The sequence below is a fragment of the Staurois parvus genome, unplaced genomic scaffold (assembly GCF_062004578.1).
Source record: "Staurois parvus isolate SC_StPar_1 unplaced genomic scaffold, SC_StPar_1.0 ptg002404l, whole genome shotgun sequence".
Classification (NCBI taxonomy): domain Eukaryota; kingdom Metazoa; phylum Chordata; class Amphibia; order Anura; family Ranidae; genus Staurois; species Staurois parvus.
In genome coordinates, this window is record NW_028320200.1 from 183,309 (window position 1) to 210,358 (window position 27,050).

Consider the following 27,050-nt stretch of genomic DNA (forward strand, 5'->3'; position numbering starts at 1 on the left):
CTTAGTTAAGCGGTATTGACGTCCTGACTGGCTTCAGGCCCTCAGGTCCACCCACCTGGGGCCGCATAGCAGCCTGCGCCAGGCGAGGCAGCCTGCCTCCAGCCCAGCTGTTCGGCCCTCTCCCAGGAAAGAGGCTGAGCCCATGTGCTGGCAGAACATACATGCCACTCCCAGCATGCCACTGGAATGCCCCCCCTTGCAAATGGCCAGGGCTGCATCCATATTCATGCTGTTCGTTTGCCTAGCCCCCACCCATGTTCTGGAAAGCTCTCACAGCTTCCCGAAGGCGGGAAGAACTCTGACAAACTCAAACAACATCAGAGAATCATCAGCAGACCCGACTAATCCATCGCAGCAATCTGTTAAGCAGAATACCACACTGAATTGACCTGACAGCCTCTCTGGTAAGCAGAGGCCAACTATACAAATCCTAGCACATGACTAGGAGGGTGCTACCGTGACATCTCAGGAGGGCTTTGAAAGCTTGTGGCTACCCAGACTGGGTCTTGGTTAAAACCTCCGCAAGCTCAGGAAAACAAACTGGGGAGAAGCAGAACACTTGGAGAAATATAGTCATCCCGTATGGAACTGGAGTGTCGGAAAAAGTCAGAAGGATCTTTAAGAAACATCGCATCCCTGTGTACTTCAAGGCCAGCAATACACTGGGACACGAGCTTGTCCATCCACACTATCTGTCTTCCACATTATTAACACCTCTCTCCAGGCCATTTGACATCAATTGACGCCTTTAGCCAGGTCAATCTAGGCACTATTAGCTATGCAGGCTTCCTGACACCCAACAAGGGGATGATGTAACTTGAAAAAGGGCGCCTCCACAATTCTCACACCTCCCCTCCTGTTCCTGGACAATCAACATGGACACATTCCATGGTAATTGGTCTAAGGCCTCTTCAGGTGTGAATAGAAACGCTGGGGTTTGTTCCTGCGAAGAGGTGGCTTGACTAAACTACGAAAGATCTTCAACATTCCAGAAGTAGACCAATTGAATGCGACATATTACTAGTCCGTTTTCAAGGAATGTGGTCAGTGAAGGATCAATTGGCAGCCGTGTGAGGCGAGCCAAAGGACACGCTTTGTCTTCCTAGGTGGGTGTCAGACTTGGCAGCGGTCCCGGCTAAGGTAATGAGAAAAGGTGAGCGTCCCTGGGTGGGCTCGAACCACCAACCTTTCGGTTAACAGCCGAACGCGCTAACCGATTGCGCCACAGAGACCACACACGGAGCGTGCTTGAACTGGCCCGAAGGAGAAATGAAAGATCAACTCAAGGTGCCTAAAAAGCTTCCCAATTGCACATTTGTAGAGCTGAGGGATTGCCTTCTTTCTAAAAGGAAGTGACGCGGGCTAAAAAGCCCTTCCTTCGAGCCGGAATTGAACCAGCGACCTAAGGATTGCTACTTTATCTACTACAGTCCTCCGCTCTACCAGCTGAGCTATCGAAGGGAAGTCGGATGGGTGGGGTAACACGTGACCCCTGCAAATGCAAAGCCAGTGCTGAACACTTTGCATTTGACCTTCTAGGTTGAGGTCTTGCTTGATGCCGCCTCGGCCGATAAGGGCAGATGCCTAGGCAGACGTTACGTGGGAGGCTACGGCTTGACGTATTGCACAGAGAGAAAAGGGTTAGTAAAGAGCCAGCGCATTTTGTTGGGATCCTCCAAAGTCCCGTCAAAAATGGTGATGTACCCTGTGCCCTGACAGCAAGTGAGCAGAATAGTACTTGGAAGCACATTGAGTTTAGCCAAAGGAATTGTGGCGAAAGCTAGGAAAGAGTGGTCAGAGCCTGCTAGCTGTAAGAGGCCTCAAAGCAGCAGAGTGCGGTAGCCCGGCTAGCTCAGTCGGTAGAGCATGAGACTCTTAATCTCAGGGTCGTGGGTTCGAGCCCCACGTTGGGCGTGCCTTTTTTTGGCCGAGTCAAAGGCCTTTGCAAAAGGTGTCAGTATCTCCAGTTCCTTCAAGCGCACTGCACAATCACACCTTTACCATATCTAGTGGCTTGGCTTCCTTTCTCTCCACCAATGGGGAAATATTTCTAGCTCATCCTCCTAGAGGTGACTTGGTACCGGCAGCAAATGGACCTTGCGCAGCAGGGGGTCTGTGGAGTCAATGTCATGGGTGGCCTTAGTTCTACACAGCCAGCAGCATGCTTGCTGCACAGCCTTGCGTTGGTGGTATAGTGGTGAGCATAGCTGCCTTCCAAGCAGTTGACCCGGGTTCGATTCCCGGCCAACGCAGTCTTCTTCTTTGCGCCCTTGACAAAACACCACAGGGCCAAAGCTCCTTCAAGAAAGCTCCTAAGTTGTCTTGCCTTAGTGACAACAGTGCAAAGATTCCGCCGCATCCCAACAGGCTCCGGCCTCATGCTTTAACTCGCTCAAGGAGTACAGCATTATCCAGGGACAAGGTTCAGCCATTTCAAACACTCATTCACAAACAATCAACTCTGGCACACACACAGCATTGCTAAGTAGCTGGCTACCATTCCAACACCCTCAACTGGCAAGATAACTGGCAGCATTTTGAAGAATGCTAAAGAATTTCTCAACAAGGAATGGAGACTGAAGTCGGAGCCAGAAGAAACAAGCATGTCCCATGATGTCATAGGCCTTTTCACTTGGATACACTTTGCGCAGGCTATTGACATTGTGGGAAACCTCTGCAATGAGGGAAGACTCTTGACAGCCAAAAAGAACTAAAGCTTGACCAAGTGCATTCATTGCTGGCCCTTTGACTCAAGCAAGCCCATTTCAAGTACCCCAATGACTTTTACAGACAGAAACACGCCGCTGCCATGGGATCACTTGTGTTTCCCATTGTAGCTAACCTGTGCATGGAGCAGCTGGACAAGAGAGACTTGAATTGTTCCACGGGGAAAAGACCAAGTCGTTTGTTAAGGCATGTGGATTATACTTGGGTCAAGATTAGAGCATCAGAAACACAAGCTTTTAGTGAACGCATCAAGTCAGTGGACCAATACATCAAGTGTACACGGGAAGAGGCACTGAATAGCAAATGACCCCTTTTGGACGGCGTCTTGCAAGGCAAGGAAGGGGCTGACTTGGGCAGGGAGGTCTCCGGGAAACCTACCCACACAGACCGTTATCTGCCCTTTGACTCACACCACCCACTGGAACACAAGCTGGGGCTTCTTAGGACTCTGCAATATCCGGCTGACATGGTAGCAACAAAAAGAGTCTAAAGACAAAAGAACACAGATGTAACGGCACCCTTGCCAGGGACGCTGGCATGTTTGCCCCGGTTTCCCTTTACTTCGCCCCGCAGCCAGGCACACTGTATTTCTTCAGCCACATACACACACGCGCAAACGCTCCTTGTCTTCAATCACCGGACTTGGGGATGTTTGTTTTTGGAGTTTTCCTGTAGAGCTGGGGACAGGGAATTGTAGTGGGATACTCCAAAATTAGAACTTTTCACACTGAGGACATCTAGCTGATCTCTTAGTTAAGCGGTATTGACGTCCTGACTGGCTTCAGGCCCTCAGGTCCACCCACCTGGGGCCGCATAGCAGCCTGCGCCAGGCGAGGCAGCCTGCCTCCAGCCCAGCTGTTCGGCCCTCTCCCAGGAAAGAGGCTGAGCCCATGTGCTGGCAGAACATACATGCCACTCCCAGCATGCCACTGGAATGCCCCCCCCTTGCAAATGGCCAGGGCTGCATCCATATTCATGCTGTTCGTTTGCCTAGCCCCCACCCATGTTCTGGAAAGCTCTCACAGCTTCCCGAAGGCGGGAAGAACTCTGACAAACTCAAACAACATCAGAGAATCATCAGCAGACCCGACTAATCCATCGCAGCAATCTGTTAAGCAGAATACCACACTGAATTGACCTGACAGCCTCTCTGGTAAGCAGAGGCCAACTATACAAATCCTAGCACATGACTAGGAGGGTGCTACCGTGACATCTCAGGAGGGCTTTGAAAGCTTGTGGCTACCCAGACTGGGTCTTGGTTAAAACCTCCGCAAGCTCAGGAAAACAAACTGGGGAGAAGCAGAACACTTGGAGAAATATAGTCATCCCGTATGGAACTGGAGTGTCGGAAAAAGTCAGAAGGATCTTTAAGAAACATCGCATCCCTGTGTACTTCAAGGCCAGCAATACACTGGGACACGAGCTTGTCCATCCACACTATCTGTCTTCCACATTATTAACACCTCTCTCCAGGCCATTTGACATCAATTGACGCCTTTAGCCAGGTCAATCTAGGCACTATTAGCTATGCAGGCTTCCTGACACCCAACAAGGGGATGATGTAACTTGAAAAAGGGCGCCTCCACAATTCTCACACCTCCCCTCCTGTTCCTGGACAATCAACATGGACACATTCCATGGTAATTGGTCTAAGGCCTCTTCAGGTGTGAATAGAAACGCTGGGGTTTGTTCCTGCGAAGAGGTGGCTTGACTAAACTACGAAAGATCTTCAACATTCCAGAAGTAGACCAATTGAATGCGACATATTACTAGTCCGTTTTCAAGGAATGTGGTCAGTGAAGGATCAATTGGCAGCCGTGTGAGGCGAGCCAAAGGACACGCTTTGTCTTCCTAGGTGGGTGTCAGACTTGGCAGCGGTCCCGGCTAAGGTAATGAGAAAAGGTGAGCGTCCCTGGGTGGGCTCGAACCACCAACCTTTCGGTTAACAGCCGAACGCGCTAACTGATTGCGCCACAGAGACCACACACGGAGCGTGCTTGAACTGGCCCGAAGGAGAAATGAAAGATCAACTCAAGGTGCCTAAAAAGCTTCCCAATTGCACATTTGTAGAGCTGAGGGATTGCCTTCTTTCTAAAAGGAAGTGACGCGGGCTAAAAAGCCCTTCCTTCGAGCCGGAATTGAACCAGCGACCTAAGGATTGCTACTTTATCTACTACAGTCCTCCGCTCTACCAGCTGAGCTATCGAAGGGAAGTCGGATGGGTGGGGTAACACGTGACCCCTGCAAATGCAAAGCCAGTGCTGAACACTTTGCATTTGACCTTCTAGGTTGAGGTCTTGCTTGATGCCGCCTCGGCCGATAAGGGCAGATGCCTAGGCAGACGTTACGTGGGAGGCTACGGCTTGACGTATTGCACAGAGAGAAAAGGGTTAGTAAAGAGCCAGCGCATTTTGTTGGGATCCTCCAAAGTCCCGTCAAAAATGGTGATGTACCCTGTGCCCTGACAGCAAGTGAGCAGAATAGTACTTGGAAGCACATTGAGTTTAGCCAAAGGAATTGTGGCGAAAGCTAGGAAAGAGTGGTCAGAGCCTGCTAGCTGTAAGAGGCCTCAAAGCAGCAGAGTGCGGTAGCCCGGCTAGCTCAGTCGGTAGAGCATGAGACTCTTAATCTCAGGGTCGTGGGTTCGAGCCCCACGTTGGGCGTGCCTTTTTTTGGCCGAGTCAAAGGCCTTTGCAAAAGGTGTCAGTATCTCCAGTTCCTTCAAGCGCACTGCACAATCACACCTTTACCATATCTAGTGGCTTGGCTTCCTTTCTCTCCACCAATGGGGAAATATTTCTAGCTCATCCTCCTAGAGGTGACTTGGTACCGGCAGCAAATGGACCTTGCGCAGCAGGGGGTCTGTGGAGTCAATGTCATGGGTGGCCTTAGTTCTACACAGCCAGCAGCATGCTTGCTGCACAGCCTTGCGTTGGTGGTATAGTGGTGAGCATAGCTGCCTTCCAAGCAGTTGACCCGGGTTCGATTCCCGGCCAACGCAGTCTTCTTCTTTGCGCCCTTGACAAAACACCACAGGGCCAAAGCTCCTTCAAGAAAGCTCCTAAGTTGTCTTGCCTTAGTGACAACAGTGCAAAGATTCCGCCGCATCCCAACAGGCTCCGGCCTCATGCTTTAACTCGCTCAAGGAGTACAGCATTATCCAGGGACAAGGTTCAGCCATTTCAAACACTCATTCACAAACAATCAACTCTGGCACACACACAGCATTGCTAAGTAGCTGGCTACCATTCCAACACCCTCAACTGGCAAGATAACTGGCAGCATTTTGAAGAATGCTAAAGAATTTCTCAACAAGGAATGGAGACTGAAGTCGGAGCCAGAAGAAACAAGCATGTCCCATGATGTCATAGGCCTTTTCACTTGGATACACTTTGCGCAGGCTATTGACATTGTGGGAAACCTCTGCAATGAGGGAAGACTCTTGACAGCCAAAAAGAACTAAAGCTTGACCAAGTGCATTCATTGCTGGCCCTTTGACTCAAGCAAGCCCATTTCAAGTACCCCAATGACTTTTACAGACAGAAACACGCCGCTGCCATGGGATCACTTGTGTTTCCCATTGTAGCTAACCTGTGCATGGAGCAGCTGGACAAGAGAGACTTGAATTGTTCCACGGGGAAAAGACCAAGTCGTTTGTTAAGGCATGTGGATTATACTTGGGTCAAGATTAGAGCATCAGAAACACAAGCTTTTAGTGAACGCATCAAGTCAGTGGACCAATACATCAAGTGTACACGGGAAGAGGCACTGAATAGCAAATGACCCCTTTTGGACGGCGTCTTGCAAGGCAAGGAAGGGGCTGACTTGGGCAGGGAGGTCTCCGGGAAACCTACCCACACAGACCGTTATCTGCCCTTTGACTCACACCACCCACTGGAACACAAGCTGGGGCTTCTTAGGACTCTGCAATATCCGGCTGACATGGTAGCAACAAAAAGAGTCTAAAGACAAAAGAACACAGATGTAACGGCACCCTTGCCAGGGACGCTGGCATGTTTGCCCCGGTTTCCCTTTACTTCGCCCCGCAGCCAGGCACACTGTATTTCTTCAGCCACATACACACACGCGCAAACGCTCCTTGTCTTCAATCACCGGACTTGGGGATGTTTGTTTTTGGAGTTTTCCTGTAGAGCTGGGGACAGGGAATTGTAGTGGGATACTCCAAAATTAGAACTTTTCACACTGAGGACATCTAGCTGATCTCTTAGTTAAGCGGTATTGACGTCCTGACTGGCTTCAGGCCCTCAGGTCCACCCACCTGGGGCCGCATAGCAGCCTGCGCCAGGCGAGGCAGCCTGCCTCCAGCCCAGCTGTTCGGCCCTCTCCCAGGAAAGAGGCTGAGCCCATGTGCTGGCAGAACATACATGCCACTCCCAGCATGCCACTGGAATGCCCCCCCCTTGCAAATGGCCAGGGCTGCATCCATATTCATGCTGTTCGTTTGCCTAGCCCCCACCCATGTTCTGGAAAGCTCTCACAGCTTCCCGAAGGCGGGAAGAACTCTGACAAACTCAAACAACATCAGAGAATCATCAGCAGACCCGACTAATCCATCGCAGCAATCTGTTAAGCAGAATACCACACTGAATTGACCTGACAGCCTCTCTGGTAAGCAGAGGCCAACTATACAAATCCTAGCACATGACTAGGAGGGTGCTACCGTGACATCTCAGGAGGGCTTTGAAAGCTTGTGGCTACCCAGACTGGGTCTTGGTTAAAACCTCCGCAAGCTCAGGAAAACAAACTGGGGAGAAGCAGAACACTTGGAGAAATATAGTCATCCCGTATGGAACTGGAGTGTCGGAAAAAGTCAGAAGGATCTTTAAGAAACATCGCATCCCTGTGTACTTCAAGGCCAGCAATACACTGGGACACGAGCTTGTCCATCCACACTATCTGTCTTCCACATTATTAACACCTCTCTCCAGGCCATTTGACATCAATTGACGCCTTTAGCCAGGTCAATCTAGGCACTATTAGCTATGCAGGCTTCCTGACACCCAACAAGGGGATGATGTAACTTGAAAAAGGGCGCCTCCACAATTCTCACACCTCCCCTCCTGTTCCTGGACAATCAACATGGACACATTCCATGGTAATTGGTCTAAGGCCTCTTCAGGTGTGAATAGAAACGCTGGGGTTTGTTCCTGCGAAGAGGTGGCTTGACTAAACTACGAAAGATCTTCAACATTCCAGAAGTAGACCAATTGAATGCGACATATTACTAGTCCGTTTTCAAGGAATGTGGTCAGTGAAGGATCAATTGGCAGCCGTGTGAGGCGAGCCAAAGGACGCGCTTTGTCTTCCTAGGTGGGTGTCAGACTTGGCAGCGGTCCCGGCTAAGGTAATGAGAAAAGGTGAGCGTCCCTGGGTGGGCTCGAACCACCAACCTTTCGGTTAACAGCCGAACGCGCTAACCGATTGCGCCACAGAGACCACACACGGAGCGTGCTTGAACTGGCCCGAAGGAGAAATGAAAGATCAACTCAAGGTGCCTAAAAAGCTTCCCAATTGCACATTTGTAGAGCTGAGGGATTGCCTTCTTTCTAAAAGGAAGTGACGCGGGCTAAAAAGCCCTTCCTTCGAGCCGGAATTGAACCAGCGACCTAAGGATTGCTACTTTATCTACTACAGTCCTCCGCTCTACCAGCTGAGCTATCGAAGGGAAGTCGGATGGGTGGGGTAACACGTGGCCCCTGCAAATGCAAAGCCAGTGCTGAACACTTTGCATTTGACCTTCTAGGTTGAGGTCTTGCTTGATGCCGCCTCGGCCGATAAGGGCAGATGCCTGGGCAGACGTTACGTGGGAGGCTACGGCTTGACGTATTGCACAGAGAGAAAAGGGTTAGTAAAGAGCCAGCGCATTTTGTTGGGATCCTCCAAAGTCCCGTCAAAAATGGTGATGTACCCTGTGCCCTGACAGCAAGTGAGCAGAATAGTACTTGGAAGCACATTGAGTTTAGCCAAAGGAATTGTGGCGAAAGCTAGGAAAGAGTGGTCAGAGCCTGCTAGCTGTAAGAGGCCTCAAAGCAGCAGAGTGCGGTAGCCCGGCTAGCTCAGTCGGTAGAGCATGAGACTCTTAATCTCAGGGTCGTGGGTTCGAGCCCCACGTTGGGCATGCCTTTTTTTGGCCGAGTCAAAGGCCTTTGCAAAAGGTGTCAGTATCTCCAGTTCCTTCAAGCGCACTGCACAATCACACCTTTACCATATCTAGTGGCTTGGCTTCCTTTCTCTCCACCAATGGGGAAATATTTCTAGCTCATCCTCCTAGAGGTGAATTGGTACGGCAGCAAATGGACCTTGCGCAGCAGGGGGTCTGTGGAGTCAATGTCATGGGTGGCCTTAGTTCTACACAGCCAGCAGCATGCTCGCTGCACAGCCTTGCGTTGGTGGTATAGTGGTGAGCATAGCTGCCTTCCAAGCAGTTGACCCGGGTTCGATTCCCGGCCAACGCAGTCTTCTTCTTTGCGCCCTTGACAAAACACCACAGGGCCAAAGCTCCTTCAAGAAAGCTCCTAAGTTGTCTTGCCTTAGTGACAACAGTGCAAAGATTCCGCCGCATCCCAACAGGCTCCGGCCTCATGCTTTAACTCGCTCAAGGAGTACAGCATTATCCAGGGACAAGGTTCAGCCATTTCAAACACTCATTCACAAACAATCAACTCTGGCACACACACAGCATTGCTAAGTAGCTGGCTACCATTCCAACACCCTCAACTGGCAAGATAACTGGCAGCATTTTGAAGAATGCTAAAGAATTTCTCAACAAGGAATGGAGACTGAAGTCGGAGCCAGAAGAAACAAGCATGTCCCATGATGTCATAGGCCTTTTCACTTGGATACACTTTGCGCAGGCTATTGACATTGTGGGAAACCTCTGCAATGAGGGAAGACTCTTGACAGCCAAAAAGAACTAAAGCTTGACCAAGTGCATTCATTGCTGGCCTTTGACTCAAGCAAGCCCATTTCAAGTACCCCAATGACTTTTACAGACAGAAACACGCCGCTGCCATGGGATCACTTGTGTTTCCCATTGTAGCTAACCTGTGCATGGAGCAGCTGGACAAGAGAGACTTGAATTGTTCCACGGGGAAAAGACCAAGTCGTTTGTTAAGGCATGTGGATTATACTTGGGTCAAGATTAGAGCATCAGAAACACAAGCTTTTAGTGAACGCATCAAGTCAGTGGACCAATACATCAAGTGTACACGGGAAGAGGCACTGAATAGCAAATGACCCCTTTTGGACGGCGTCTTGCAAGGCAAGGAAGGGGCTGACTTGGGCAGGGAGGTCTCCGGGAAACCTACCCACACAGACTGTTATCTGCCCTTTGACTCACACCACCCACTGGAACACAAGCTGGGGCTTCTTAGGACTCTGCAATATCCGGCTGACATGGTAGCAACAAAAAGAGTCTAAAGACAAAAGAACACAGATGTAACGGCACCCTTGCCAGGGACGCTGGCATGTTTGCCCCGGTTTCCCTTTACTTCGCCCCGCAGCCAGGCACACTGTATTTCTTCAGCCACATACACACACGCGCAAACGCTCCTTGTCTTCAATCACCGGACTTGGGGATGTTTGTTTTTGGAGTTTTCCTGTAGAGCTGGGGACAGGGAATTGTAGTGGGATACTCCAAAATTAGAACTTTTCACACTGAGGACATCTAGCTGATCTCTTAGTTAAGCGGTATTGACGTCCTGACTGGCTTCAGGCCCTCAGGTCCACCCACCTGGGGCCGCATAGCAGCCTGCGCCAGGCGAGGCAGCCTGCCTCCAGCCCAGCTGTTCGGCCCTCTCCCAGGAAAGAGGCTGAGCCCATGTGCTGGCAGAACATACATGCCACTCCCAGCATGCCACTGGAATGCCCCCCCTTGCAAATGGCCAAGGGCTGCATCCATATTCATGCTGTTCGTTTGCCTAGCCCCCACCCATGTTCTGGAAAGCTCTCACAGCTTCCCGAAGGCGGGAAGAACTCTGACAAACTCAAACAACATCAGAGAATCATCAGCAGACCCGACTAATCCATCGCAGCAATCTGTTAAGCAGAATACCACACTGAATTGACCTGACAGCCTCTCTGGTAAGCAGAGGCCAACTATACAAATCCTAGCACATGACTAGGAGGGTGCTACCGTGACATCTCAGGAGGGCTTTGAAAGCTTGTGGCTACCAAGACTGGGTCTTGGTTAAAACCTCCGCAAGCTCAGGAAAACAAACTGGGGAGAAGCAGAACACTTGGAGAAATATAGTCATCCCGTATGGAACTGGAGTGTCGGAAAAAGTCAGAAGGAACTTTAAGAAACATCGCATCCCTGTGTACTTCAAGGCCAGCAATACACTGGGACACGAGCTTGTCCATCCACACTATCTGTCTTCCACATTATTAACACCTCTCTCCAGGCCATTTGACATCAATTGACGCCTTTAGCCAGGTCAATCTAGGCACTATTAGCTATGCAGGCTTCCTGACACCCAACAAGGGGATGATGTAACTTGAAAAAGGGCGCCTCCACAATTCTCACACCTCCCCTCCTGTTCCTGGACAATCAACATGGACACATTCCATGGTAATTGGTCTAAGGCCTCTTCAGGTGTGAATAGAAACGCTGGGGTTTGTTCCTGCGAAGAGGTGGCTTGACTAAACTACGAAAGATCTTCAACATTCCAGAAGTAGACCAATTGAATGCGACATATTACTAGTCCGTTTTCAAGGAATGTGGTCAGTGAAGGATCAATTGGCAGCCGTGTGAGGCGAGCCAAAGGACACGCTTTGTCTTCCTAGGTGGGTGTCAGACTTGGCAGCGGTCCCGGCTAAGGTAATGAGAAAAGGTGAGCGTCCCTGGGTGGGCTCGAACCACCAACCTTTCGGTTAACAGCCGAACGCGCTAACCGATTGCGCCACAGAGACCACACACGGAGCGTGCTTGAACTGGCCCGAAGGAGAAATGAAAGATCAACTCAAGGTGCCTAAAAAGCTTCCCAATTGCACATTTGTAGAGCTGAGGGATTGCCTTCTTTCTAAAAGGAAGTGACGCGGGCTAAAAAGCCCTTCCTTCGAGCCGGAATTGAACCAGCGACCTAAGGATTGCTACTTTATCTACTACAGTCCTCCGCTCTACCAGCTGAGCTATCGAAGGGAAGTCGGATGGGTGGGGTAACACGTGACCCCTGCAAATGCAAAGCCAGTGCTGAACACTTTGCATTTGACCTTCTAGGTTGAGGTCTTGCTTGATGCCGCCTCGGCCGATAAGGGCAGATGCCTAGGCAGACGTTACGTGGGAGGCTACGGCTTGACGTATTGCACAGAGAGAAAAGGGTTAGTAAAGAGCCAGCGCATTTTGTTGGGATCCTCCAAAGTCCCGTCAAAAATGGTGATGTACCCTGTGCCCTGACAGCAAGTGAGCAGAATAGTACTTGGAAGCACATTGAGTTTAGCCAAAGGAATTGTGGCGAAAGCTAGGAAAGAGTGGTCAGAGCCTGCTAGCTGTAAGAGGCCTCAAAGCAGCAGAGTGCGGTAGCCCGGCTAGCTCAGTCGGTAGAGCATGAGACTCTTAATCTCAGGGTCGTGGGTTCGAGCCCCACGTTGGGCGTGCCTTTTTTTGGCCGAGTCAAAGGCCTTTGCAAAAGGTGTCAGTATCTCCAGTTCCTTCAAGCGCACTGCACAATCACACCTTTACCATATCTAGTGGCTTGGCTTCCTTTCTCTCCACCAATGGGGAAATATTTCTAGCTCATCCTCCTAGAGGTGACTTGGTACCGGCAGCAAATGGACCTTGCGCAGCAGGGGGTCTGTGGAGTCAATGTCATGGGTGGCCTTAGTTCTACACAGCCAGCAGCATGCTTGCTGCACAGCCTTGCGTTGGTGGTATAGTGGTGAGCATAGCTGCCTTCCAAGCAGTTGACCCGGGTTCGATTCCCGGCCAACGCAGTCTTCTTCTTTGCGCCCTTGACAAAACACCACAGGGCCAAAGCTCCTTCAAGAAAGCTCCTAAGTTGTCTTGCCTTAGTGACAACAGTGCAAAGATTCCGCCGCATCCCAACAGGCTCCGGCCTCATGCTTTAACTCGCTCAAGGAGTACAGCATTATCCAGGGACAAGGTTCAGCCATTTCAAACACTCATTCACAAACAATCAACTCTGGCACACACACAGCATTGCTAAGTAGCTGGCTACCATTCCAACACCCTCAACTGGCAAGATAACTGGCAGCATTTTGAAGAATGCTAAAGAATTTCTCAACAAGGAATGGAGACTGAAGTCGGAGCCAGAAGAAACAAGCATGTCCCATGATGTCATAGGCCTTTTCACTTGGATACACTTTGCGCAGGCTATTGACATTGTGGGAAACCTCTGCAATGAGGGAAGACTCTTGACAGCCAAAAAGAACTAAAGCTTGACCAAGTGCATTCATTGCTGGCCCTTTGACTCAAGCAAGCCCATTTCAAGTACCCCAATGACTTTTACAGACAGAAACACGCCGCTGCCATGGGATCACTTGTGTTTCCCATTGTAGCTAACCTGTGCATGGAGCAGCTGGACAAGAGAGACTTGAATTGTTCCACGGGGAAAAGACCAAGTCGTTTGTTAAGGCATGTGGATTATACTTGGGTCAAGATTAGAGCATCAGAAACACAAGCTTTTAGTGAACGCATCAAGTCAGTGGACCAATACATCAAGTGTACACGGGAAGAGGCACTGAATAGCAAATGACCCCTTTTGGACGGCGTCTTGCAAGGCAAGGAAGGGGCTGACTTGGGCAGGGAGGTCTCCGGGAAACCTACCCACACAGACCGTTATCTGCCCTTTGACTCACACCACCCACTGGAACACAAGCTGGGGCTTCTTAGGACTCTGCAATATCCGGCTGACATGGTAGCAACAAAAAGAGTCTAAAGACAAAAGAACACAGATGTAACGGCACCCTTGCCAGGGACGCTGGCATGTTTGCCCCGGTTTCCCTTTACTTCGCCCCGCAGCCAGGCACACTGTATTTCTTCAGCCACATACACACACGCGCAAACGCTCCTTGTCTTCAATCACCGGACTTGGGGATGTTTGTTTTTGGAGTTTTCCTGTAGAGCTGGGGACAGGGAATTGTAGTGGGATACTCCAAAATTAGAACTTTTCACACTGAGGACATCTAGCTGATCTCTTAGTTAAGCGGTATTGACGTCCTGACTGGCTTCAGGCCCTCAGGTCCACCCACCTGGGGCCGCATAGCAGCCTGCGCCAGGCGAGGCAGCCTGCCTCCAGCCCAGCTGTTCGGCCCTCTCCCAGGAAAGAGGCTGAGCCCATGTGCTGGCAGAACATACATGCCACTCCCAGCATGCCACTGGAATGCCCCCCCTTGCAAATGGCCAGGGCTGCATCCATATTCATGCTGTTCGTTTGCCTAGCCCCCACCCATGTTCTGGAAAGCTCTCACAGCTTCCCGAAGGCGGGAAGAACTCTGACAAACTCAAACAACATCAGAGAATCATCAGCAGACCCGACTAATCCATCGCAGCAATTTGTTAAGCAGAATACCACACTGAATTGACCTGACAGCCTCTCTGGTAAGCAGAGGCCAACTATACAAATCCTAGCACATGACTAGGAGGGTGCTACCGTGACATCTCAGGAGGGCTTTGAAAGCTTGTGGCTACCCAAACTGGGTCTTGGTTAAAACCTCCGCAAGCTCAGGAAAACAAACTGGGGAGAAGCAGAACACTTGGAGAAATATAGTCATCCCGTATGGAACTGGAGTGTCGGAAAAAGTCAGAAGGATCTTTAAGAAACATCGCATCCCTGTGTACTTCAAGGCCAGCAATACACTGGGACAGGAGCTTGTCCATCCACACTATCTGTCTTCCACATTATTAACACCTCTCTCCAGGCCATTTGACATCAATTGACGCCTTTAGCCAGGTCAATCTAGGCACTATTAGCTATGCAGGCTTCCTGACACCCAACAAGGGGATGATGTAACTTGAAAAAGGGCGCCTCCACAATTCTCACACCTCCCCTCCTGTTCCTGGACAATCAACATGGACACATTCCATGGTAATTGGTCTAAGGCCTCTTCAGGTGTGAATAGAAACGCTGGGGTTTGTTCCTGCGAAGAGGTGGCTTGACTAAACTACGAAAGATCTTCAACATTCCAGAAGTAGACCAATTGAATGCGACATATTACTAGTCCGTTTTCAAGGAATGTGGTCAGTGAAGGATCAATTGGCAGCCGTGTGAGGCGAGCCAAAGGACACGCTTTGTCTTCCTAGGTGGGTGTCAGACTTGGCAGCGGTCCCGGCTAAGGTAATGAGAAAAGGTGAGCGTCCCTGGGTGGGCTCGAACCACCAACCTTTCGGTTAACAGCCGAACGCGCTAACCGATTGCACCACAGAGACCACACACAGAGCGTGCTTGAACTGGCCCGAAGGAGAAATGAAAGATCAACTCAAGGTGCCTAAAAAGCTTCCCAATTGCACATTTGCAGAGCTGAGGGATTGCCTTCTTTCTAAAAGGAAGTGACGCGGGCTAAAAAGCCCTTCCTTCGAGCCGGAATTGAACCAGCGACCTAAGGATTGCTACTTTACCTACTACAGTCCTCCGCTCTACCAGCTGAGCTATCGAAGGGAAGTCGGATGGGTGAGGTAACACGTGACCCCTGCAAATGCAAAGCCAGTGCTGAACACTTTGCATTTGACCTTCTAGGTTGAGGTCTTGCTTGATGCCGCCTCGGCCGATAAGGGCAGATGCCTAGGCAGACGTTACGTGGGAGGCTACGGCTTGACGTATTGCACAGAGAGAAAAGGGTTAGTAAAGAGCCAGCGCATTTTGTTGGGATCCTCCAAAGTCCCGTCAAAAATGGTGATGTACCCTGTGCCCTGACAGCAAGTGAGCAGAATAGTACTTGGAAGCACATTGAGTTTAGCCAAAGGAATTGTGGCGAAAGCTAGGAAAGAGTGGTCAGAGCCTGCTAGCTGTAAGAGGCCTCAAAGCAGCAGCGTGCAGTAGCCCGGCTAGCTCAGTCGGTAGAGCATGAGACTCTTAATCTCAGGGTCGTGGGTTCGAGCCCCACGTTGGGCGTGCCTTTTTTTGGCCGAGTCAAAGGCCTTTGCAAAAGGTGTCAGTATCTCCAGTTCCTTCAAGCGCACTGCACAATCACACCTTTACCATATCTAGTGGCTTGGCTTCCTTTCTCTCCACCAATGGGGAAATATTTCTAGCTCATCCTCCTAGAGGTGACTTGGTACGGCAGCAAATGGACCTTGCGCAGCAGGGGGTCTGTGGAGTCAATGTCATGGGTGGCCTTAGTTCTACACAGCCAGCAGCATGCTAGCTGCACAGCCTTGCGTTGGTGGTATAGTGGTGAGCATAGCTGCCTTCCAAGCAGTTGACCCGGGTTCGATTCCCGGCCAACGCAGTCTTCTTCTTTGCGCCCTTGACAAAACACCACAGGGCCAAAGCTCCTTCAAGAAAGCTCCTAAGTTGTCTTGCCTTAGTGACAACAGTGCAAAGATTCCGCCGCATCCCAACAGGCTCCGGCCTCATGCTTTAACTCGCTCAAGGAGTACAGCATTATCCAGGGACAAGGTTCAGCCATTTCAAACACTCATTCACAAACAATCAACTCTGGCACACACACAGCATTGCTAAGTAGCTGGCTACCATTCCAACACCCTCAACTGGCAAGATAACTGGCAGCATTTTGAAGAATGCTAAAGAATTTCTCAACAAGGAATGGAGACTGAAGTCGGAGCCAGAAGAAACAAGCATGTCCCATGATGTCATAGGCCTTTTCACTTGGATACACTTTGCGCAGGCTATTGACATTGTGGGAAACCTCTGCAATGAGGGAAGACTCTTGACAGCCAAAAAGAACTAAAGCTTGACCAAGTGCATTCATTGCTGGCCCTTTGACTCAAGCAAGCCCATTTCAAGTACCCCAATGACTTTTACAGACAGAAACACGCCGCTGCCATGGGATCACTTGTGTTTCCCATTGTAGCTAACCTGTGCATGGAGCAGCTGGACAAGAGAGACTTGAATTGTTCCACGGGGAAAAGACCAAGTCGTTTGTTAAGGCATGTGGATTATACTTGGGTCAAGATTAGAGCATCAGAAACACAAGCTTTTAGTGAACGCATCAAGTCAGTGGACCAATACATCAAGTGTACACGGGAAGAGGCACTGAATAGCAAATGACCCCTTTTGGACGGCGTCTTGCAAGGCAAGGAAGGGGCTGACTTGGGCAGGGAGGTCTCCGGGAAACCTACCCACACAGACCGTTATCTGCCCTTTGACTCACACCACCCACTGGAACACAAGCTGGGGCTTCTTAGGACTCTGCAATATCCGGCTGACATGGTAGCAACAAAAAGAGTCTAAAGACAAAAGAACACAGATGTAACGGCACCCTTGCCAGGGACGCTGGCATGTTTGCCCCGGTTTCCCTTTACTTCGCCCCGCAGCCAGGCACACTGTATTTCTTCAGCCACATGCACACACGCGCAAACGCTCCTTGTCTTCAATCACCGGACTTGGGGATGTTTGTTTTTGGAGTTTTCCTGTAGAGCTGGGGACAGGGAATTGTAGTGGGATACTCCAAAATTAGAACTTTTCACACTGAGGACATCTAGCTGATCTCTTAGTTAAGCGGTATTGACGTCCTGACTGGCTTCAGGCCCTCAGGTCCACCCACCTGGGGCCGCATAGCAGCCTGCGGCAGGCGAGGCAGCCTGCCTCCAGCCCAGCTGTTCGGCCCTCTCCCAGGAAAGAGGCTGAGCCCATGTGCTGGCAGAACATACATGCCACTCCCAGCATGCCACTGGAATGCCCCCCCTTGCAAATGGCCAGGGCTGCATCCATATTCATGCTGTTCGTTTGCCTAGCCCCCACCCATGTTCTGGAAAGCTCTCACAGCTTCCCGAAGGCGGGAAGAACTCTGACAAACTCAAACAACATCAGAGAATCATCAGCAGACCCGACTAATCCATCGCAGCAATCTGTTAAGCAGAATACCACACTGAATTGACCTGACAGCCTCTCTGGTAAGCAGAGGCCAACTATACAAATCCTAGCACATGACTAGGAGGGTGCTACCGTGACATCTCAGGAGGGCTTTGAAAGCTTGTGGCTACCCAGACTGGGTCTTGGTTAAAACCTCCGCAAGCTCAGGAAAACAAACTGGGGAGAAGCAGAACACTTGGAGAAATATAGTCATCCCGTATGGAACTGGAGTGTCGGAAAAAGTCAGAAGGATCTTTAAGAAACATCGCATCCCTGTGTACTTCAAGGCCAGCAATACACTGGGACACGAGCTTGTCCATCCACACTATCTGTCTTCCACATTATTAACACCTCTCTCCAGGCCATTTGACATCAATTGACGCCTTTAGCCAGGTCAATCTAGGCACTATTAGCTATGCAGGCTTCCTGACACCCAACAAGGGGATGATGTAACTTGAAAAAGGGCGCCTCCACAATTCTCACACCTCCCCTCCTGTTCCTGGACAATCAACATGGACACATTCCATGGTAATTGGTCTAAGGCCTCTTCAGGTGTGAATAGAAACGCTGGGGTTTGTTCCTGCGAAGAGGTGGCTTGACTAAACTACGAAAGATCTTCAACATTCCAGAAGTAGACCAATTGAATGCGACATATTACTAGTCCGTTTTCAAGGAATGTGGTCAGTGAAGGATCAATTGGCAGCCGTGTGAGGCGAGCCAAAGGACACGCTTTGTCTTCCTAGGTGGGTGTCAGACTTGGCAGCGGTCCCGGCTAAGGTAATGAGAAAAGGTGAGCGTCCCTGGGTGGGCTAGAACCACCAACCTTTCGGTTAACAGCCGAACACGCTAACCGATTGCGCCACAGAGACCACACACGGAGCGTGCTTGAACTGGCCCGAAGGAGAAATGAAAGATCAACTCAAGGTGCCTAAAAAGCTTCCCAATTGCACATTTGTAGAGCTGAGGGATTGCCTTCTTTCTAAAAGGAAGTGACGCGGGCTAAAAAGCCCTTCCTTCGAGCCGGAATTGAACCAGCGACCTAAGGATTGCTACTTTATCTACTACAGTCCTCCGCTCTACCAGCTGAGCTATCGAAGGGAAGTCGGATGGGTGGGGTAGCACTTGACCCCTGCAAATGCAAAGCCAGTGCTGAACACTTTGCATTTGACCTTCTAGGTTGAGGTCTTGCTTGATGCCGCCTCGGCCGATAAGGGCAGATGCCTAGGCAGACGTTACGTGGGAGGCTACGGCTTGACGTATTGCACAGAGAGAAAAGGGTTAGTAAAGAGCCAGCGCATTTTGTTGGGATCCTCCAAAGTCCCGTCAAAAATGGTGATGTACCCTGTGCCCGGACAGCAAGTGAGCAGAATAGTACTTGGAAGCACATTGAGTTTAGCCAAAGGAATTGTGGCGAAAGCTAGGAAAGAGTGGTCAGAGCCTGCTAGCTGTAAGAGGCCTCAAAGCAGCAGAGTACGGTAGCCCAGCTAGCTCAGTCGGTAGAGCATGAGACTCTTAATCTCAGGGTCGTGGGTTCGAGCCCCACGTTGGGCGTGCCTTTTTTTGGCCGAGTCAAAGGCCTTTGCAAAAGGTGTCAGTATCTCCAGTTCCTTCAAGCGCACTGCACAATCACACCTTTACCATATCTAGTGGCTTGGCTTCCTTTCTCTCCACCAATGGGGAAATATTTCTAGCTCATCCTCCTAGAGGTGACTTGGTACCGGCAGCAAATGGACCTTGCGCAGCAGGGGGTCTGTGGAGTCAATGTCATGGGTGGCCTTAGTTCTACACAGCCAGCAGCATGCTTGCTGCACAGCCTTGCGTTGGTGGTATAGTGGTGAGCATAGCTGCCTTCCAAGCAGTTGACCCGGGTTCGATTCCCGGCCAACGCAGTCTTCTTCTTTGCGCCCTTGACAAAACACCACAGGGCCAAAGCTCCTTCAAGAAAGCTCCTAAGTTGTCTTGCCTTAGTGACAACAGTGCAAAGATTCCGCCGCATCCCAACAGGCTCCGGCCTCATGCTTTAACTCGCTCAAGGAGTACAGCATTATCCAGGGACAAGGTTCAGCCATTTCAAACACTCATTCACAAACAATCAACTCTGGCACACACACAGCATTGCTAAGTAGCTGGCTACCATTCCAACACCCTCAACTGGCAAGATAACTGGCAGCATTTTGAAGAATGCTAAAGAATTTCTCAACAAGGAATGGAGACTGAAGTCGGAGCCAGAAGAAACAAGCATGTCCCATGATGTCATAGGCCTTTTCACTTGGATACACTTTGCGCAGGCTATTGACATTGTGGGAAACCTCTGCAATGAGGGAAGACTCTTGACAGCCAAAAAGAACTAAAGCTTGACCAAGTGCATTCATTGCTGGCCCTTTGACTCAAGCAAGCCCATTTCAAGTACCCCAATGACTTTTACAGACAGAAACACGCCGCTGCCATGGGATCACTTGTGTTTCCCATTGTAGCTAACCTGTGCATGGAGCAGCTGGACAAGAGAGACTTGAATTGTTCCACGGGGAAAAGACCAAGTCGTTTGTTAAGGCATGTGGATTATACTTGGGTCAAGATTAGAGCATCAGAAACACAAGCTTTTAGTGAACGCATCAAGTCAGTGGACCAATACATCAAGTGTACACGGGAAGAGGCACTGAATAGCAAATGACCCCTTTTGGACGGCGTCTTGCAAGGCAAGGAAGGGGCTGACTTGGGCAGGGAGGTCTCCGGGAAACCTACCCACACAGACCGTTATCTGCCCTTTGACTCACACCACCCACTGGAACACAAGCTGGGGCTTCTTAGGACTCTGCAATATCCGGCTGACATGGTAGCAACAAAAAGAGTCTAAAGACAAAAGAACACAGATGTAACGGCACCCTTGCCAGGGACGCTGGCATGTTTGCCCCGGTTTCCCTTTACTTCGCCCCGCAGCCAGGCACACTGTATTTCTTCAGCCACATGCACACACGCGCAAACGCTCCTTGTCTTCAATCACCGGACTTGGGGATGTTTGTTTTTGGAGTTTTCCTGTAGAGCTGGGGACAGGGAATTGTAGTGGGATACTCCAAAATTAGAACTTTTCACACTGAGGACATCTAGCTGATCTCTTAGTTAAGCGGTATTGACGTCCTGACTGGCTTCAGGCCCTCAGGTCCACCCACCTGGGGCCGCATAGCAGCCTGCGCCAGGCGAGGCAGCCTGCCTCCAGCCCAGCTGTTCGGCCCTCTCCCAGGAAAGAGGCTGAGCCCATGTGCTGGCAGAACATACATGCCACTCCCAGCATGCCACTGGAATGCCCCCCCTTGCAAATGGCCAGGGCTGCATCCATATTCATGCTGTTCGTTTGCCTAGCCCCCACCCATGTTCTGGAAAGCTCTCACAGCTTCCCGAAGGCGGGAAGAACTCTGACAAACTCAAACAACATCAGAGAATCATCAGCAGACCCGACTAATCCATCGCAGCAATCTGTTAAGCAGAATACCACACTGAATTGACCTGACAGCCTCTCTGGTAAGCAGAGGCCAACTATACAAATCCTAGCACATGACTAGGAGGGTGCTACCGTGACATCTCAGGAGGGCTTTGAAAGCTTGTGGCTACCCAGACTGGGTCTTGGTTAAAACCTCCGCAAGCTCAGGAAAACAAACTGGGGAGAAGCAGAACACTTGGAGAAATATAGTCATCCCGTATGGAACTGGAGTGTCGGAAAAAGTCAGAAGGATCTTTAAGAAACATCGCATCCCTGTGTACTTCAAGGCCAGCAATACACTGGGACACGAGCTTGTCCATCCACACTATCTGTCTTCCACATTATTAACACCTCTCTCCAGGCCATTTGACATCAATTGACGCCTTTAGCCAGGTCAATCTAGGCACTATTAGCTATGCAGGCTTCCTGACACCCAACAAGGGGATGATGTAACTTGAAAAAGGGCGCCTCCACAATTCTCACACCTCCCCTCCTGTTCCTGGACAATCAACATGGACACATTCCATGGTAATTGGTCTAAGGCCTCTTCAGGTGTGAATAGAAACGCTGGGGTTTGTTCCTGCGAAGAGGTGGCTTGACTAAACTACGAAAGATCTTCAACATTCCAGAAGTAGACCAATTGAATGCGACATATTACTAGTCCGTTTTCAAGGAATGTGGTCAGTGAAGGATCAATTGGCAGCCGTGTGAGGCGAGCCAAAGGACACGCTTTGTCTTCCTAGGTGGGTGTCAGACTTGGCAGCGGTCCCGGCTAAGGTAATGAGAAAAGGTGAGCGTCCCTGGGTGGGCTCGAACCACCAACCTTTCGGTTAACAGCCGAACGCGCTAACCGATTGCACCACAGAGACCACACACAGAGCGTGCTTGAACTGGCCCGAAGGAGAAATGAAAGATCAACTCAAGGTGCCTAAAAAGCTTCCCAATTGCACATTTGCAGAGCTGAGGGATTGCCTTCTTTCTAAAAGGAAGTGACGCGGGCTAAAAAGCCCTTCCTTCGAGCCGGAATTGAACCAGCGACCTAAGGATTGCTACTTTACCTACTACAGTCCTCCGCTCTACCAGCTGAGCTATCGAAGGGAAGTCGGATGGGTGAGGTAACACGTGACCCCTGCAAATGCAAAGCCAGTGCTGAACACTTTGCATTTGACCTTCTAGGTTGAGGTCTTGCTTGATGCCGCCTCGGCCGATAAGGGCAGATGCCTAGGCAGACGTTACGTGGGAGGCTACGGCTTGACGTATTGCACAGAGAGAAAAGGGTTAGTAAAGAGCCAGCGCATTTTGTTGGGATCCTCCAAAGTCCCGTCAAAAATGGTGATGTACCCTGTGCCCTGACAGCAAGTGAGCAGAATAGTACTTGGAAGCACATTGAGTTTAGCCAAAGGAATTGTGGCGAAAGCTAGGAAAGAGTGGTCAGAGCCTGCTAGCTGTAAGAGGCCTCAAAGCAGCAGCGTGCAGTAGCCCGGCTAGCTCAGTCGGTAGAGCATGAGACTCTTAATCTCAGGGTCGTGGGTTCGAGCCCCACGTTGGGCGTGCCTTTTTTTGGCCGAGTCAAAGGCCTTTGCAAAAGGTGTCAGTATCTCCAGTTCCTTCAAGCGCACTGCACAATCACACCTTTACCATATCTAGTGGCTTGGCTTCCTTTCTCTCCACCAATGGGGAAATATTTCTAGCTCATCCTCCTAGAGGTGACTTGGTACGGCAGCAAATGGACCTTGCGCAGCAGGGGGTCTGTGGAGTCAATGTCATGGGTGGCCTTAGTTCTACACAGCCAGCAGCATGCTAGCTGCACAGCCTTGCGTTGGTGGTATAGTGGTGAGCATAGCTGCCTTCCAAGCAGTTGACCCGGGTTCGATTCCCGGCCAACGCAGTCTTCTTCTTTGCGCCCTTGACAAAACACCACAGGGCCAAAGCTCCTTCAAGAAAGCTCCTAAGTTGTCTTGCCTTAGTGACAACAGTGCAAAGATTCCGCCGCATCCCAACAGGCTCCGGCCTCATGCTTTAACTCGCTCAAGGAGTACAGCATTATCCAGGGACAAGGTTCAGCCATTTCAAACACTCATTCACAAACAATCAACTCTGGCACACACACAGCATTGCTAAGTAGCTGGCTACCATTCCAACACCCTCAACTGGCAAGATAACTGGCAGCATTTTGAAGAATGCTAAAGAATTTCTCAACAAGGAATGGAGACTGAAGTCGGAGCCAGAAGAAACAAGCATGTCCCATGATGTCATAGGCCTTTTCACTTGGATACACTTTGCGCAGGCTATTGACATTGTGGGAAACCTCTGCAATGAGGGAAGACTCTTGACAGCCAAAAAGAACTAAAGCTTGACCAAGTGCATTCATTGCTGGCCCTTTGACTCAAGCAAGCCCATTTCAAGTACCCCAATGACTTTTACAGACAGAAACACGCCGCTGCCATGGGATCACTTGTGTTTCCCATTGTAGCTAACCTGTGCATGGAGCAGCTGGACAAGAGAGACTTGAATTGTTCCACGGGGAAAAGACCAAGTCGTTTGTTAAGGCATGTGGATTATACTTGGGTCAAGATTAGAGCATCAGAAACACAAGCTTTTAGTGAACGCATCAAGTCAGTGGACCAATACATCAAGTGTACACGGGAAGAGGCACTGAATAGCAAATGACCCCTTTTGGACGGCGTCTTGCAAGGCAAGGAAGGGGCTGACTTGGGCAGGGAGGTCTCCGGGAAACCTACCCACACAGACCGTTATCTGCCCTTTGACTCACACCACCCACTGGAACACAAGCTGGGGCTTCTTAGGACTCTGCAATATCCGGCTGACATGGTAGCAACAAAAAGAGTCTAAAGACAAAAGAACACAGATGTAACGGCACCCTTGCCAGGGACGCTGGCATGTTTGCCCCGGTTTCCCTTTACTTCGCCCCGCAGCCAGGCACACTGTATTTCTTCAGCCACATGCACACACGCGCAAACGCTCCTTGTCTTCAATCACCGGACTTGGGGATGTTTGTTTTTGGAGTTTTCCTGTAGAGCTGGGGACAGGGAATTGTAGTGGGATACTCCAAAATTAGAACTTTTCACACTGAGGACATCTAGCTGATCTCTTAGTTAAGCGGTATTGACGTCCTGACTGGCTTCAGGCCCTCAGGTCCACCCACCTGGGGCCGCATAGCAGCCTGCGCCAGGCGAGGCAGCCTGCCTCCAGCCCAGCTGTTCGGCCCTCTCCCAGGAAAGAGGCTGAGCCCATGTGCTGGCAGAACATACATGCCACTCCCAGCATGCCACTGGAATGCCCCCCCTTGCAAATGGCCAGGGCTGCATCCATATTCATGCTGTTCGTTTGCCTAGCCCCCACCCATGTTCTGGAAAGCTCTCACAGCTTCCCGAAGGCGGGAAGAACTCTGACAAACTCAAACAACATCAGAGAATCATCAGCAGACCCGACTAATCCATCGCAGCAATCTGTTAAGCAGAATACCACACTGAATTGACCTGACAGCCTCTCTGGTAAGCAGAGGCCAACTATACAAATCCTAGCACATGACTAGGAGGGTGCTACCGTGACATCTCAGGAGGGCTTTGAAAGCTTGTGGCTACCCAGACTGGGTCTTGGTTAAAACCTCCGCAAGCTCAGGAAAACAAACTGGGGAGAAGCAGAACACTTGGAGAAATATAGTCATCCCGTATGGAACTGGAGTGTCGGAAAAAGTCAGAAGGATCTTTAAGAAACATCGCATCCCTGTGTACTTCAAGGCCAGCAATACACTGGGACACGAGCTTGTCCATCCACACTATCTGTCTTCCACATTATTAACACCTCTCTCCAGGCCATTTGACATCAATTGACGCCTTTAGCCAGGTCAATCTAGGCACTATTAGCTATGCAGGCTTCCTGACACCCAACAAGGGGATGATGTAACTTGAAAAAGGGCGCCTCCACAATTCTCACACCTCCCCTCCTGTTCCTGGACAATCAACATGGACACATTCCATAGTAATTGGTCTAAGGCCTCTTCAGGTGTGAATAGAAACGCTGGGGTTTGTTCCTGCGAAGAGGTGGCTTGACTAAACTACGAAAGATCTTCAACATTCCAGAAGTAGACCAATTGAATGCGACATATTACTAGTCCGTTTTCAAGGAATGTGGTCAGTGAAGGATCAATTGGCAGCCGTGTGAGGCGAGCCAAAGGACACGCTTTGTCTTCCTAGGTGGGTGTCAGACTTGGCAGCGGTCCCGGCTAAGGTAATGAGAAAAGGTGAGCGTCCCTGGGTGGGCTCGAACCACCAACCTTTCGGTTAACAGCCGAACGCGCTAACCGATTGCACCACAGAGACCACACACAGAGCGTGCTTGAACTGGCCCGAAGGAGAAATGAAAGATCAACTCAAGGTGCCTAAAAAGCTTCCCAATTGCACATTTGCAGAGCTGAGGGATTGCCTTCTTTCTAAAAGGAAGTGACGCGGGCTAAAAAGCCCTTCCTTCGAGCCGGAATTGAACCAGCGACCTAAGGATTGCTACTTTACCTACTACAGTCCTCCGCTCTACCAGCTGAGCTATCGAAGGGAAGTCGGATGGGTGAGGTAACACGTGACCCCTGCAAATGCAAAGCCAGTGCTGAACACTTTGCATTTGACCTTCTAGGTTGAGGTCTTGCTTGATGCCGCCTCGGCCGATAAGGGCAGATGCCTAGGCAGACGTTACGTGGGAGGCTACGGCTTGACGTATTGCACAGAGAGAAAAGGGTTAGTAAAGAGCCAGCGCATTTTGTTGGGATCCTCCAAAGTCCCGTCAAAAATGGTGATGTACCCTGTGCCCTGACAGCAAGTGAGCAGAATAGTACTTGGAAGCACATTGAGTTTAGCCAAAGGAATTGTGGCGAAAGCTAGGAAAGAGTGGTCAGAGCCTGCTAGCTGTAAGAGGCCTCAAAGCAGCAGCGTGCAGTAGCCCGGCTAGCTCAGTCGGTAGAGCATGAGACTCTTAATCTCAGGGTCGTGGGTTCGAGCCCCACGTTGGGCGTGCCTTTTTTTGGCCGAGTCAAAGGCCTTTGCAAAAGGTGTCAGTATCTCCAGTTCCTTCAAGCGCACTGCACAATCACACCTTTACCATATCTAGTGGCTTGGCTTCCTTTCTCTCCACCAATGGGGAAATATTTCTAGCTCATCCTCCTAGAGGTGACTTGGTACGGCAGCAAATGGACCTTGCGCAGCAGGGGGTCTGTGGAGTCAATGTCATGGGTGGCCTTAGTTCTACACAGCCAGCAGCATGCTTGCTGCACAGCCTTGCGTTGGTGGTATAGTGGTGAGCATAGCTGCCTTCCAAGCAGTTGACCCGGGTTCAATTCCCGGCCAACGCAGTCTTCTTCTTTGCGCCCTTGACAAAACACCACAGGGCCAAAGCTCCTTCAAGAAAGCTCCTAAGTTGTCTTGCCTTAGTGACAACAGTGCAAAGATTCCGCCGCATCCCAACAGGCTCCGGCCTCATGCTTTAACTCGCTCAAGGAGTACAGCATTATCCAGGGACAAGGTTCAGCCATTTCAAACACTCATTCACAAACAATCAACTCTGGCACACACACAGCATTGCTAAGTAGCTGGCTACCATTCCAACACCCTCAACTGGCAAGATAACTGGCAGCATTTTGAAGAATGCTAAAGAATTTCTCAACAAGGAATGGAGACTGAAGTCGGAGCCAGAAGAAACAAGCATGTCCCATGATGTCACAGGCCTTTTCACTTGGATACACTTTGCGCAGGCTATTGACATTGTGGGAAACCTCTGCAATGAGGGAAGACTCTTGACAGCCAAAAAGAACTAAAGCTTGACCAAGT

General features: G+C 50.4%; 28 non-coding genes across 28 annotated transcripts; 15 read left to right on the forward strand and 13 right to left on the reverse strand.

Moving 5' to 3' along the window:
- Positions 1 to 1,158: 1,158 nt before the first annotated feature.
- Positions 1,159 to 1,232, reverse strand: TRNAN-GUU (transfer RNA asparagine (anticodon GUU)). Its single transcript has one exon. It is a non-coding gene; the product is annotated as a tRNA-Asn (tRNA).
- A 142-nt stretch (positions 1,233 to 1,374) lies between these two features.
- Positions 1,375 to 1,461, reverse strand: TRNAY-GUA (transfer RNA tyrosine (anticodon GUA)). Its single transcript is given in 2 exon segments — positions 1,375 to 1,410; positions 1,425 to 1,461. It is a non-coding gene; the product is annotated as a tRNA-Tyr (tRNA).
- A 380-nt stretch (positions 1,462 to 1,841) lies between these two features.
- TRNAK-CUU (transfer RNA lysine (anticodon CUU)) lies at positions 1,842 to 1,914 on the forward strand. Its single transcript has one exon. It is a non-coding gene; the product is annotated as a tRNA-Lys (tRNA).
- A 266-nt stretch (positions 1,915 to 2,180) lies between these two features.
- Positions 2,181 to 2,252, forward strand: TRNAG-UCC (transfer RNA glycine (anticodon UCC)). Its single transcript has one exon. It is a non-coding gene; the product is annotated as a tRNA-Gly (tRNA).
- A 2,598-nt stretch (positions 2,253 to 4,850) lies between these two features.
- TRNAY-GUA (transfer RNA tyrosine (anticodon GUA)) lies at positions 4,851 to 4,937 on the reverse strand. The gene is given in 2 exon segments: positions 4,851 to 4,886; positions 4,901 to 4,937. It is a non-coding gene; the product is annotated as a tRNA-Tyr (tRNA).
- A 380-nt stretch (positions 4,938 to 5,317) lies between these two features.
- Positions 5,318 to 5,390, forward strand: TRNAK-CUU (transfer RNA lysine (anticodon CUU)). Its single transcript has one exon. It is a non-coding gene; the product is annotated as a tRNA-Lys (tRNA).
- Positions 5,391 to 5,656: 266 nt separating this feature from the next.
- On the forward strand, positions 5,657 to 5,728 carry TRNAG-UCC (transfer RNA glycine (anticodon UCC)). Its single transcript has one exon. It is a non-coding gene; the product is annotated as a tRNA-Gly (tRNA).
- Positions 5,729 to 8,110: 2,382 nt separating this feature from the next.
- Positions 8,111 to 8,184, reverse strand: TRNAN-GUU (transfer RNA asparagine (anticodon GUU)). Its single transcript has one exon. It is a non-coding gene; the product is annotated as a tRNA-Asn (tRNA).
- A 142-nt stretch (positions 8,185 to 8,326) lies between these two features.
- Positions 8,327 to 8,413, reverse strand: TRNAY-GUA (transfer RNA tyrosine (anticodon GUA)). The gene is given in 2 exon segments: positions 8,327 to 8,362; positions 8,377 to 8,413. It is a non-coding gene; the product is annotated as a tRNA-Tyr (tRNA).
- A 380-nt stretch (positions 8,414 to 8,793) lies between these two features.
- TRNAK-CUU (transfer RNA lysine (anticodon CUU)) lies at positions 8,794 to 8,866 on the forward strand. The gene has a single exon. It is a non-coding gene; the product is annotated as a tRNA-Lys (tRNA).
- Positions 8,867 to 9,131: 265 nt separating this feature from the next.
- On the forward strand, positions 9,132 to 9,203 carry TRNAG-UCC (transfer RNA glycine (anticodon UCC)). The gene has a single exon. It is a non-coding gene; the product is annotated as a tRNA-Gly (tRNA).
- Positions 9,204 to 11,584: 2,381 nt separating this feature from the next.
- Positions 11,585 to 11,658, reverse strand: TRNAN-GUU (transfer RNA asparagine (anticodon GUU)). Its single transcript has one exon. It is a non-coding gene; the product is annotated as a tRNA-Asn (tRNA).
- Positions 11,659 to 11,800: 142 nt separating this feature from the next.
- Positions 11,801 to 11,887, reverse strand: TRNAY-GUA (transfer RNA tyrosine (anticodon GUA)). Its single transcript is given in 2 exon segments — positions 11,801 to 11,836; positions 11,851 to 11,887. It is a non-coding gene; the product is annotated as a tRNA-Tyr (tRNA).
- Positions 11,888 to 12,267: 380 nt separating this feature from the next.
- On the forward strand, positions 12,268 to 12,340 carry TRNAK-CUU (transfer RNA lysine (anticodon CUU)). The gene has a single exon. It is a non-coding gene; the product is annotated as a tRNA-Lys (tRNA).
- A 266-nt stretch (positions 12,341 to 12,606) lies between these two features.
- Positions 12,607 to 12,678, forward strand: TRNAG-UCC (transfer RNA glycine (anticodon UCC)). Its single transcript has one exon. It is a non-coding gene; the product is annotated as a tRNA-Gly (tRNA).
- A 2,381-nt stretch (positions 12,679 to 15,059) lies between these two features.
- On the reverse strand, positions 15,060 to 15,133 carry TRNAN-GUU (transfer RNA asparagine (anticodon GUU)). Its single transcript has one exon. It is a non-coding gene; the product is annotated as a tRNA-Asn (tRNA).
- A 142-nt stretch (positions 15,134 to 15,275) lies between these two features.
- TRNAY-GUA (transfer RNA tyrosine (anticodon GUA)) lies at positions 15,276 to 15,362 on the reverse strand. Its single transcript is given in 2 exon segments — positions 15,276 to 15,311; positions 15,326 to 15,362. It is a non-coding gene; the product is annotated as a tRNA-Tyr (tRNA).
- A 380-nt stretch (positions 15,363 to 15,742) lies between these two features.
- Positions 15,743 to 15,815, forward strand: TRNAK-CUU (transfer RNA lysine (anticodon CUU)). Its single transcript has one exon. It is a non-coding gene; the product is annotated as a tRNA-Lys (tRNA).
- Positions 15,816 to 16,080: 265 nt separating this feature from the next.
- On the forward strand, positions 16,081 to 16,152 carry TRNAG-UCC (transfer RNA glycine (anticodon UCC)). Its single transcript has one exon. It is a non-coding gene; the product is annotated as a tRNA-Gly (tRNA).
- A 2,597-nt stretch (positions 16,153 to 18,749) lies between these two features.
- TRNAY-GUA (transfer RNA tyrosine (anticodon GUA)) lies at positions 18,750 to 18,836 on the reverse strand. The gene is given in 2 exon segments: positions 18,750 to 18,785; positions 18,800 to 18,836. It is a non-coding gene; the product is annotated as a tRNA-Tyr (tRNA).
- A 380-nt stretch (positions 18,837 to 19,216) lies between these two features.
- TRNAK-CUU (transfer RNA lysine (anticodon CUU)) lies at positions 19,217 to 19,289 on the forward strand. Its single transcript has one exon. It is a non-coding gene; the product is annotated as a tRNA-Lys (tRNA).
- A 266-nt stretch (positions 19,290 to 19,555) lies between these two features.
- Positions 19,556 to 19,627, forward strand: TRNAG-UCC (transfer RNA glycine (anticodon UCC)). Its single transcript has one exon. It is a non-coding gene; the product is annotated as a tRNA-Gly (tRNA).
- A 2,381-nt stretch (positions 19,628 to 22,008) lies between these two features.
- On the reverse strand, positions 22,009 to 22,082 carry TRNAN-GUU (transfer RNA asparagine (anticodon GUU)). The gene has a single exon. It is a non-coding gene; the product is annotated as a tRNA-Asn (tRNA).
- Positions 22,083 to 22,224: 142 nt separating this feature from the next.
- On the reverse strand, positions 22,225 to 22,311 carry TRNAY-GUA (transfer RNA tyrosine (anticodon GUA)). Its single transcript is given in 2 exon segments — positions 22,225 to 22,260; positions 22,275 to 22,311. It is a non-coding gene; the product is annotated as a tRNA-Tyr (tRNA).
- Positions 22,312 to 22,691: 380 nt separating this feature from the next.
- TRNAK-CUU (transfer RNA lysine (anticodon CUU)) lies at positions 22,692 to 22,764 on the forward strand. Its single transcript has one exon. It is a non-coding gene; the product is annotated as a tRNA-Lys (tRNA).
- A 265-nt stretch (positions 22,765 to 23,029) lies between these two features.
- TRNAG-UCC (transfer RNA glycine (anticodon UCC)) lies at positions 23,030 to 23,101 on the forward strand. The gene has a single exon. It is a non-coding gene; the product is annotated as a tRNA-Gly (tRNA).
- A 2,597-nt stretch (positions 23,102 to 25,698) lies between these two features.
- TRNAY-GUA (transfer RNA tyrosine (anticodon GUA)) lies at positions 25,699 to 25,785 on the reverse strand. Its single transcript is given in 2 exon segments — positions 25,699 to 25,734; positions 25,749 to 25,785. It is a non-coding gene; the product is annotated as a tRNA-Tyr (tRNA).
- Positions 25,786 to 26,165: 380 nt separating this feature from the next.
- TRNAK-CUU (transfer RNA lysine (anticodon CUU)) lies at positions 26,166 to 26,238 on the forward strand. The gene has a single exon. It is a non-coding gene; the product is annotated as a tRNA-Lys (tRNA).
- The last annotated feature ends 812 nt before the right edge of the window (positions 26,239 to 27,050 follow it).